This window comes from Chrysoperla carnea, chromosome 1, assembly GCF_905475395.1.
Source record: "Chrysoperla carnea chromosome 1, inChrCarn1.1, whole genome shotgun sequence".
NCBI classification, from domain to species: Eukaryota; Metazoa; Arthropoda; class Insecta; order Neuroptera; family Chrysopidae; genus Chrysoperla; species Chrysoperla carnea.
The window spans coordinates 60,991,017-61,003,767 of NC_058337.1; the positions used below are offsets into that span (position 1 = coordinate 60,991,017).

Here is a 12,751-nt window from a genome sequence, read left to right on the forward strand (position 1 = left end):
CACATAAATTAACAGAGAAATATTTTATGGGAAGAATTTGTACTTGGAATGGCATACATTTGATTTAAGAAAGTTCGTTTGAAATATGCGAAGATTTTTTGCATTCGTTGGATAATTATTATGAAAAAGGAATGGATTTATTATTGAAAAGATCTTGCCCGCTAACATAGAAAAACGGCCGGTTAAAGCTGCTTAAAAATAAAATATTGTTGCTTAAATGGTCTTAGATCACAAATATTATAATTAAAATTAAAAATCATCAGATTTTCTGATATTCATATAACAATGTGGGATTCTCTGCTAATGATTTAGAGTAACATGGTGCAAAAGTAGGTATATTTGAGGGTTGTATGATTTTCTATGCATTTAACATGTCACAATACATATTGTTGAGACAGGTTAACAATATATTTCCACACTAGTTATTGAATGTACATGTGCTATCAGTAGAGTTAATTTAGCAATTTATCAATCTATTCCATGTATTCATCAATAAAGAAAAACCATTTAACCCCCAAGTTACCCCAAGGATTTGTTTGTAGGATTTCTTTCATCAATATTTCTAATGTTGCAAATAATTTTTGCGATTTTTTGCGTTTTGGGTGATACATAATTTTTTTCAGACACAACACTCTGAATCAAAAAGAGAAAATTTTTGGAAGAGTAGGTTAAGTTTCCCAAAAAAACCGCCAAAGCCACTTGCTGAAATTTAATTCGCTCAAATTAATAATCAGGAAGATAATAATCATGTGGAGATTGGGCCTTTGAAAATTAGAATTTCTCGTTTTTGATTTTAGCAAATAATTTTAATTTTTGACCACTGTACGCTCGCCAATCGTGTCAAAAAATTATTTTTTGTATCATTTTTTCCGTAATCTGGGACCCCAAAGATTAAATATGGACAAATTTTATAATTTAGTCCACCTAAAACGGTCATATTTTCCACTGTGCGCCTGCTTAAAACTTAAGACGAGAAAAGGGATAAAAGAGATGAATTGAGAAGTGTAATAGTGATAGAGAGATGCTGTGTTTCATTCAAGAATCCTAGGGGAAATGTAAAATTTCCCTTTTAGTGTAAAATTTTATTTATCAATTCCTTAATTTGGAAATTTATGTTTATGTAACAGTTCTTCCGTATCTTGATAAAAGGGTGTATATTTCTAAAAAAATTTCAATTATACTTTTAACTGTGAGGTTTTTTTTTTATCGACCCACGACAGAGCTCTCCTTCAAAGAGCTTGAATTCACTTTGCCTTCTTTACAGACACATCAAGTTTCTATAGGTATATTATATTTAATTTGTTAAGCTTTTAAAATATTTTTACCACTTGGTAGTACCATGATATCCATATTATTATTAACAAGTTTTTAGTTTTCTATTGTTGAAACTATATAATATATATCCATTTTACTATTATTATTATTAAAAATATATATTAATATATTTCAGAACACGTCATAAATATACATATTTAATAAACAGGGTTGGTTTTGAACTTCATTTGTTCGAATTAAAAAGATAAATAGAATCATTTTTTCTTGTAGTGTTTGAAACAAGAACCGAGACAAAATAATATTATTTTTTGTGTTATTTACTTATAAGCATGAATATGATATTTATTTGCATCAAAGTCTCTCGATTATAATTGGCGATTTTAATATGACACATACAGCGTAAACTAAATATTGACAAATATCTTGTCTAGTAATCTTAATTAAAGAGAATTGAAAAAAATACACTCGAACCAGAACTCGAGCTTGGACTTCTTGGATTCATGCCAAGCACCCTACCAATTGGGCCATTCGAGCTCTACTTTTACTATTTTTATTTTGTTTATTTACTTATTATTATCATTATTTTTGTGTTGTTTACTTTTAATCATGTGTACGATATTTAATTACATCAAAGTCTCTCGATTATAATTGACGATTTAAATATCTTGTCTAGTAATCTTAATTTAAGAGAATTGACAAAAATACACTTGAACCAGAACTCGAACCCGGACTTCTTGGATTCATGCCAAGCGCCCTACCAATTAGGCCTTTAACAAAATAATATTTTCAAAAATTAAGACTAAAGCTATATTAAATGGTTTAGATTTTGATCCATATTGATCCAAGCAGAAATATTATCATTTTTCGCCAAAATTTTTTATTCTTTTACTAGCCTTAAAACACACCAAAATTCAATGCTTTTTAGATTCTAATTAATTAATTTTGTTATATTCCTAATTTCAGTGCTCAAACTGTTTGAGGAAATTGAAGATTCAAAGTTGGGGTACAAAGTTGGGGTGGTAGGTTACATCAAGCTAGTATCAGAGCTCATTAAATAATTGGTTGAAATTTGCAAATTGTTTTTAAAGCATTTATGACTACTAGATATGCTACTAGCATGAAGCTAAATCCTCAATTGTAGTGCTAGTATATAGCACCTGAACTACAACACTAGATTTCAACAATGATATTGTTTGGGTTGTTTAATTATTTATTAAACCAATTTAATTTTGTTGTAGCTAGACAATATGGGTTAACAGTTGAAAGTAAAACAAAATATGTTAATTTACAAAACCACGATGGCGAAGCTGAAAGTGATCTAAAAATTCAAACACCTAGGAAAATGTACTCCTTCCAAAGTGTTACAGATTTTGAATACATAGGTGTCTTAATTACAGCAAATGCGGATGAAGAGATGGAGATGAAGAGAGAATAATAGGCTTCAAAAAGGGAGCAAGGCCGTCAGTACCTTGAGAAGCATCTTGCTATCTCCAATGATATCAAGATCGGTGAAGGCCCGGATTTACAAAACAATGATTAGGCTGACGGTACTCTATGGGTCGTGAACAAGGCAGTGGCTAATAAAATACTGATTTTGGAGAGGAAAGTTTTAAGGAAAATTTATGGAGGTGTAAAAGATCAGTGTGGGCTTTGGAAAGAAGAGGCAATGAATAGGAAAAAATGGAAGACAATTTATAAAAAAAAATTGAAGTCATTGAAGCCATGGGCCCTTGAGGCCTGCAGTTTTAATATATATATATAATATATATATATATATATATATATATATATATATATATATATATATATATATATATATATATATATATATATATATATATATATATATATATAATTTAATGTTTCTTCAAGCGACGAATAGTCGACGCTCAAAAAGACGATGTGTAGCACAATCACACAAGATACATTTTGAGATCGAACATTCATTTCAAGAAAAGAAACTGTGTCATGTAATTAACACTGGTGAGTTGATTAAAGAATTTTAATGGTTTCTAATTATGCGCAACATATTAAAATTTTAAACACTCTTAAAAGAAAACCTTCTTTTGTAAAACAACATCTGTATACTTGAAGTAAAATTGTTCACCCAATTTGTTCTTAATGTTCATTGTAGTTTAAATTATTTCAAGCAACTTTAGTATCGAAGTAGCAATTTTAAATAAATATTTACTACAGGTGGAAAATTTAATAAAAAGCAGAAATCGGTTGAGGTAGAATATTATGGTCCCAGTAGCATAATCAATGACTGGTCCCGTCAAGTCAACTACATTAGTTATTTATTTTAAATGTTTCCTACGCCTGGTATTTATTGTGAAATCAATCTTTCTCAAAAAAAAAAAAAAAAAAAAAAAATGTTTTATAAAGATTTTTGATATAATATATATTTGACAAAATAAAATATTGTAAAAAATTCTTAGGTACCGAAGAGTTGTTACTTCCATATATTATTATTACATAAGAATATTGAAACAAATTCAAAGGCACTTGACCAAATTTAAAAATATCATAAACAATGACCTGTAAGTAAACAGAACAAATTCTTCAAGTGCTAAAATTAAGCTCAATATATCTGGCATAAATCAATCTTATATGACCTTATATTACAGCAGTAACTACAAGAATTTTGATCGTCGTTGTGTATTAAGAACTTAATTATTACGTCAAATTAAATTTATGACAATATGAGTAACTAAAAATGATGAATATATCTATATGGTTGCCTCTTGTATAATTGATTCTGAAATATGTTGATTCTGAAGTATATAAATGCATATCGACAAGGCACTTCGTAATTTGTAAACCAATTAAAAAACTTGAAATAAAGGCATAATACAGGTTAAAATAACATGTTTAAACAAGCCGTAGGTAAAGTATGGCACGACCTTTGCTGTCCACACGATTAACTTCACAGCATAGTAAATATTACAAATAATTTTTTAAATCAATAAATAAAGACTCGAAGCGATTCGATCGACTGTCATAAAATTCTTTTCAAATCATATTGCCTATATCATTTCTGTTCGCGCAATATCGATGAAGAAAAAAACGACCACGGACGTACGCAAACACACGCACATACTTCTTCAAATTAGTGTTAATGCCTTGTCTTGACCATGAATCGCCCAAAATTAGTGGTGTTCAAAAAAAATTCCAATATGATCGAATCAAATTTGCCTGTGTTATCAAAAAAAGGGAATTTTTGAACTTTATGACGTCATCAGAATCCTAAAATTTAATTTTGCTATGTATGTAACTCTACTTAATTTGAGTCCTACTTTTCAAATTTGTGATCAAATTTAACCTTGCTCTAATAGGTTTCAAAATGTGGAGTTCTGGTTCCGGAATAATGCACATTAGTGATAGCTAGCGAAAAACTGACAGCTGAACCAAATGACCAAAAGTTAGTATGTTTCAACAAAAATTCCAATTAGATCGGATCAAATTTGTCTCTTTAATCAAAAAAATGGAATTTTTTATGATTTTTGGCGTTATCAGAATTTAAAAAATGAAATTTAACTCTATCGATCACACGGGCAGAAAATTTGAGAGCCCTGTACTGCGCGATATATTATGTCCGAATCGAAGCGGAGGGATCTCCAATCTTTCTGACTTTCTTTGAGTTGCTTTAATATACCCTGTATATGATCTATATATATCAAGGTATACTAAGTGTAGTCCCAAGTTTGTAAGGGTTAAAAGTATTGATGCTACGAACAAAATTTTGGTATAGGAGGTGTTCGTAAAGTCACCTAGTCACCTATGAATAGTTAGTCCATTTTTTGTTGTCTGTCTATCCGTCTATCTGTCAACACGATTACTCAAAAACGAAAGAAGTATCAAGCTGAAATTTTTATAGCGTGCTTAGGACGTTGAAGTGAAGTCGAGTTCGCAAATGAGCAACATAGGTGAATTGGGTCTTGTAAATCTTGTAAACCATTAGAGATAGAACGAAAGTTAAAGTTAAAAAAATATTCCTTATTAAAAAATAAACAACTTTTGTATGAAATATTTTTTCATAAGCGTCACTGTTTACCACGAGGGTGCAATTTTTATAGTATGTATTATATGGGGTTTTCAGTTATGCGTGTGTCTTTATATAAGAGTGGATATCTTTTGTTTACTTACATGACGTCAAAAAACTAACAATTGTGTCATCAACTATGTCAATACATGGTATTTCATCAATTTACTCAGTATTGTTTGTTTTCACTTGTTTTTTATGAATTTACTATTTTATAAACTTGAGGTAATTGCGTTTAAACAATAAATATTGTGAGCTAGGAGAAAAGCTATAAGAATTTTGAAATTGCTCAACTAACCAACAATTTTTTCAAAGGAAAAAATGTCCAGTTTACTTTCCGCTTAAACATAAATAGAATAGGAAAAATAAAAAATTGGAAAAGGTTTTCTATTAGCTTGCCTATGCTTTATAATATTTCATAAATCATGTATATACTTATGTAGTATAATATACAAATATATAGACGATTCGTTTTATTCGATTGATATTTTTAAAGAGAGTGTACAGGTATATAAGTTATTTTGCATTTTATCTGACACGCAATCTCTCAACAACGAAGAGTGCAAGGAGCCTCCACCTTACGTGACAAAATGCTATCAACACGATACACTCTGCACCTCCTTCATGTTAAAGGCGATCAAGAATTGATACAAAAATATATCTCATTATTGAAGAAAATAATATAGTAGGTACCCGAAGAACAATCTCAAGTAAAATTATTGAAAAATTATTTCAAAAGGAGCCAATTTTAGTAGTTTACTTTATTACTAAATATTCCTTGAGAAAAAAATCATTTTTAACAGTTAGTAAACCAATTATTATAAAAAGTAATAGGCTAATTTTGTTTAAATTTTAATGGTGAATGTTCAGTATTTTGTTTAAGGCCACATTTAGGTCAATATTACGTTTGTTTTTAATATTTCTTTAAAATGTAGGTACTTCCTATTCCATTTTGTAGCAATATTTAGCTTTTGGTATTTATAGAACTTAATTTATTGCCACTGCGTTCGAAATTTTGGGATCCGTGTAAAATTGAACACTTACACGGGGTAAAATACTTCAGTTCTTGGATTTGACTGTGAGGTGAGACGAATGATATCATAATTTTTGTCAGATGTGCACTCTCTTTAACTACCCTAGAATTCTAGAATTTGCTTGGGCGATTTTTAAAAGACAGGTATAAATGTCAACGCAGATTCAATAAAAATTTTTAGAAATGATCTCTAGAGGCATTAAAACTGCAAATATAAATTTTAAGGTATTTTATTCGCTGTCTTGTATTCCCTAACTACTCGAGATTTCTGTAAAATTGCAATCAGTTGAAAAATTTTGATGAATTGGGTGTTGCTTGCAATATGAATTTTTTTCTTTCAACTAATCAAATTACATTTTAAAATATTTTGGTACCAATAACCAAAACAATTAGACCTTTCGCAATTGTTTATAGATTTTTATGAAGGCTGAATATTTAAGGTTTAGATACGCTGTATTACCTTTCCGTTTCTTTTTGTGTGAAACTGTGATGATTATCTTCACCACCTTGATAACACCAAACAATTTTTACCGGCCCCATCATTTTTATCCTTAAAAATTTCGCCCCGATGCCGAAATATATTTAGTAAATAATTTTGGTTATTATAAAAGCTCTACGTAAAATCAGATAAAAACTTCCAATGTTAAAAGTATAAATTTGTTTCTCAAGGAAGAAAAATACTAAAATATATGTACAATCAAATTTATATCAATCCATCAGTACATGACAAGTAAACATTTCAATTCCTTTAATAGGGTTATGCGAATTATCGGGTTTTTATACGAATATAAAAACAATAAATTAAACACAATTTTGTAATTTAAATTCTAAAACTGATACCTTTTTTTAATATATTTAAAAAAAATTGATTAATCATCCCCCTCGATATAAATTTTTAATTTTATGTTATATAATGGAAAAAGAAATTTATCAGAAATTGATTATTTTTGTATAAAATAAATAGTTTATAATCCCGATTTATCTGCAATATGACAAAATATGTAGGTGGTTTATATTATAAGTGCTTAATTATAAGTATTTGATAAATTGAATAAATAAATGTTTAGGATAAAGTTACTAAAATAAATACACAAATACAAAATTTTATTTCGAGTATCGTGGTATTTATTTTAACTAAGATGTCTCAACTTGAATTCAACAAAAATTCTTCCTTATATGTTTAGGATAAATAATCAATATGAAGCCTTCACGGTGCGGTGACAAAGGTTGGGGAGGGGTTATAAAAGGGATAAATACTCTTAATCACAAGACGATTCGAATCTGTAGTAAGTAAGGGAAGAAATAAAATTTTAAACGAATGTCATTATTATGATTCAAACTACCAAAAAAGACATATGAGCTAATTTAGTAGGTACTTGAGAAAGGTGAAGTTATCACCAGGAGGTCTTTTTTATAGTACAACGTATGAAAAGAGATTATGTGTGCTCGATCTAATCTCAATAATAGGTACAATTATTTTTACGCAGCCTAGGTATTTCAAGGATTTATATTATTATCTTGATAAAATTTAATCTAATTTAAATCTGGAATAATGATTTTTTCACTCTAGATTCCAGGGCTACTTTCAAAGGGGCTTTTGCATACTAACGATAGAAACTCTAACATACTTTTTAATAAGTATTGCCACGATGGCAATACTCGTAGAGGGACCTGGATATAAATTTCATACATAAAAATCATACCTTACAATTCAGCACTTTTCCAATTTTTAACAATCGGGCGCTAAATCGGCTAAGAAGTTGTAGCTGTCGTAATTTTGAATATTTTCATTTCTAATTTGACATTCAATCTTAAACATTGCTATTCCTATTGCCACAGGCAAAGATCCAGTTTTAGAAAAATATTCCCTCATCTGTTAATTCCTTCAACTATTATTATTAATTATTTAATTTATAATCAATTAGTTTATAATTTATTCTGTTGCTAAAAAAATAATTTCACAAGTACCTACCATACCATAGAATATTACACTATAAACCTTATTATAACAGGCAGCGCTGTTTACTACTACCCAAGTTACCTGCAACCAGGTCTAAGCAAGTAAGTTAACTAAACTTATTTCCCTCATCCGTTAATTAAAAAAATGAATTACTTAATTAAATCTCAACAGGCTGCCGAACAATTTAATGCATTTTTTTAGCTGGATGATGATCGCAAGTACCTCACTCCGAGTTTAGTTTAAAGCCGAATTATCAGTAAATTGTAAACACATTTTTGAAATTGTTCATTATGTCAATTCGCCAGAAACCGCTTCTTCTAAAACAGTTCAAAGTCAATAGTGGGGTAAGCCATCCTTGTTGGAGAAATGTTTCCTCCAACACCCTACAATGAAAGCGTATTTTCAAATGTCGAAACTTTCAGAATTGAGTCTCTCGTTCTTCCTGATTTTCTTGATGCTGTACCTCTTTACACGATGGTAAATCTTGAAAATGGAATTAAGACAAGAAGATTAAGAAATTACTAACAGAACTTTAACCAGTCTTCAATCCTGTAATCGAATTTATACTGAAATTTAATTACTAATCTATATATATAAGAATTCAAGCTGAATGATCGATCAACGCACAGCTCAAACCGTTCGGTCTAAAATCATGAAATTGTGTACACACGTTCCTTGAATGACGTTAGTAAGCACTAAGAAGGGATTTTTCGAAATTCATTCTCTAAGGGATTAAAAAGGGGATGTGAATTTCGTATATGGGAAACCCATGTTAATAATTTTATTGACAAATAAATATCAACGTGTGTTATAATGTAACCAAGGTTTTTGTAATATACAATAATATATTTACAATATTCAAAAAATAATTATTATTCCTAGTAGTATGATATGAATCCTTCTTTATAAATCGAATGTACGAAATATTTGAAACACACAATAGGTACAGTAAATGTAAAATGTAACATACTATGTATAATTAATTTTATAAATATATTTTTCTTTTGTACAGTACTTGAAACAACGGTTTTAAGCTATATACTAATATAAAGTTCAAACCGGCAAGAAGAATTGAGGGCAAAGCCACTGAAGATAGTTTGAATTATTGTTAAAGATTTCTAAAGGAAAACCAATATATAAGATTTTCTTACAAAATCAATTATCTTAGAAAGTATATTTGATACAGAACTAATAGTTACGATTTTACAAAATAATTTTATAAATTTTTTCTTTCCTCTCATGAACAATATGTTTCTATCCATAATATTAATGTTAAAATCAATTTTGAAGTTAGAAATATAACTTGATATATGAGCTCATGATTTGAGACAAAAGTTTATTTTTCTTTTTTCATAAAAATTTATTCTTTAAGAGGGTCAAATTGGGGATACCTCTTTTTAATTTAAGTACCTCTTTGAAAATGTGTTTTGATATTGATAAAATTATAAACATTAGTATCCAAACAGTGTATCATTCAAAATCAGCTGATTGGTATAAAACATCGTGTTATGAGAATAATGGCAAGTATTGCACGTAAATAAAAAGGCGATCGTTTCGATATTAATAAAATAAGTTCTGATTTATCATTTATTTTTCGATTCATATGTCTATTTACGGTATATATACTGATTCGAGTGACTTAATTGATACCTTCCTAGAATGTAAATAATGAAAAGTGATTGTCATTTTGGTACCATTATTATAAAACAAATAAATTGTGTTTCGATGACTTGACAAAACTCTCACACCAGGTACTAAAAGTATCTTTTCATTACATATTTAATATTTTATTCAATAAATTTCTCATAATTTTATGAATGGGTAATATTTTGGAGGAAAACTGAACCTAATAATACATACAATTGCTAGTCTCGTTTTGGCGTACAATATAATGTAATTAAAAAAATTTTAAATTTCGAATTTTAAATATTAGTTTAAATAATAGTGGAGCACCGTAATAATTATACCTCGAAATGCAGGAACAGTCAATGAATCTTTATAAAAACTGTTCGACTGCATTGTTTTAAGCTGGCATAAATAAGTAAAAAAAAATTTTTTCGATCTTTGGTCCGTAGAAACTATCTTGCTAACTGTAAGAGAAACAATTAAAAGTTTAAATGTTCCTTCCACTATAATAAGGCCAGATCATAAGTATTCATTTTGTTTCTACCTTAGAAGAAGCTTCAAATGGCTGCTTGATTGGAAAGTAGGTGTTTTTTATTTTTGGAATATCTTAACTATTGTTTAGCACTTGGCACCAAGTATAAATTTTTTTAAGCAAAGTCGTTTGTTATTTCTGAGTTAAGCTTCAAAAGTTAGCTACATTCTTATACTTAAATGGAATTCTAAAAAGATTGTCAGATAAACAAGCTTACTTGTAGGAAAATAAGAATAATTCACTTTTTTTGACTTTACTTAAAAAATTACATATTCGACCGTGACAGGACTCGAACCTGCAATCTTCGGATCCGAAGTCCGACGCCTTATCCATTAGGCCACACGGTCTCTTGCTATCATCGTCTATCTGGATGATAATATTCTATGACTGGAATATTTCATAAATGAAAATTGTTTATCATTTTCCTATACTATAAGGAAGTGTACTCTATGCGTTTATTGAGGAACTGTGAAAATAATTCTTAAATATAAGAATTTATTACACACTAATAGTTTAGATAAAAAAACGTAGATGGCTAAAAATTTAATTCAGTTCAGATATTTATTTAGTTATAGAAACACAGTAAACAAAAACGGGGTGTATGAAGGGTTGAATAAAATAATTATAGATGGCATTAGTGTTTAGCCTGTATTAGAGGGTGCATTATTTAAAAGAGTAACCCCACCTATAATGTAATAGTAGTAAATAAATATTGATGTTTTCGGTTAAATGAAAATATTAGAGATGGCGGTATATAAATTTTTTCAAAGAAATACTTAACAATACAAATAAAATTTTTACATGCAAATATAATTATCCAAAAAAAAAAAAAAAACAAGAGTTACGAGGGAAGTTTATCCTCCTGGCGTATTTATTAAAGTGGAAAAAGTAAATTTTTCTTGATTATTATTTCATTTTCACGTTTTCTATGTACCATTTGAAAACAGCAGGTGGCTAATGGTACTCAATATAAATCTACATTGAGACGATTTTGCTCAGAGATCGATTTAAGCTTGAGTTTCTGAAGCCTAAATTGAGGTTGGTGAAATTAAAACCTTTTTTCGCCACCATTAAAACTGCAAGCTTGATTACAGAATATGCCACTTTTCCTGCAACAACTAGCTTCTTAGTTCGTCTGATTTTGCTTACATATATACTCATCAAAATTATTGAAACATAAAATTTTACCCAAATTCTATACCGTATGTCTACAAAAAGACTAAAATGTATCTCTACAAAAAGGTTAAGACCGACATGTAATATAGAACAGCAGCTACATCACTTTCTTTGACTTGATTTAAAAACGAAAAAGTTAAAATTTCTTTGCAAAACAATATGCAAGGACTTAAAAGAAAGCATTTTCAGTTTCCAAATGTAATGAGACAAACTTCAGTGTACATTTTGCTTGGTTCGAACGGTTATAGCAGAGTTGTTGTATTATAATTTTTATAATTTTTGTGCGCTTAAACTTTATATAAAATTTAGGGGTACCATTTTTCTGCGGTTTGAAATTCGATGATAATTCGCATGGACTATTTGATATTTTGGTGAAATTATATGCTTTTAAAATTTTCCTTTAGTACTTTTGATAAGTATATAAGTATGTGTTAGTATAGAGTGGGAAATTTTAATCTTTTATGCTAAAAACTATTTTGTAGTTAGAAATTAGTTTGTAGTTAATCAATCAAAGCCAAACAAAAGTAGCAGAATTTGATGGGAGACATCATGTGCTAACATCATATTGGACCTAGTTCTCCGGATTGCTTGAATATCTTAAATTAGAAAGTTGATTCATGAAAAAACTAAAATATTTTATTTAAACCATTTTTCGAAAATCGTTTACTTTTGGGAAAGTTTATCATTATTGCATTTAATCCAAAGAAAACATGCTAGCAACAGATTTAGAAAACAGTTCTCATGGGCAATAGAAGACATTCGCCTGTGTCCATGATTTTGACTTGAAATTCTAGTTTCAAGATCGTTTGGCCTTGATTTTCAAATAGTCTTAAGAATTTACTTTGGCTTAAAACTGATTAATACAGACGAATGGCCTTCATTGTCCTTCATAACTTTTAAAAATTTTTTTAACGCTTGCGTATTTTCTTTCGATTAAATGCAATAATGACATATTTTTAAGGCGCATTTCCGCCTAAAGGTAACGATTTTTGAAAAAATGTTTAAAACAAAAAAAGTCAATTTTTTCATGAGGATTAACTTTCTAATTTAAAATGTTATTCTATCTATTACCTTTTAGGATCTAAATTGATGTTTAAAGCAACCCGG

General features: G+C 28.9%; 1 protein-coding gene and 1 non-coding gene across 2 annotated transcripts in view; both read right to left on the minus strand.

The window, feature by feature from the left end:
• The window catches only part of LOC123305907, a 78,275-nt gene that overhangs the window by 44,896 nt on the left and 20,628 nt on the right, over positions 1–12,751 (minus strand). The gene's annotated exons all lie outside the window — the stretch shown is intronic.
• On the minus strand, positions 10,743–10,815 carry Trnar-ucg. Its single transcript has one exon. It is a non-coding gene; the product is annotated as a tRNA-Arg (tRNA).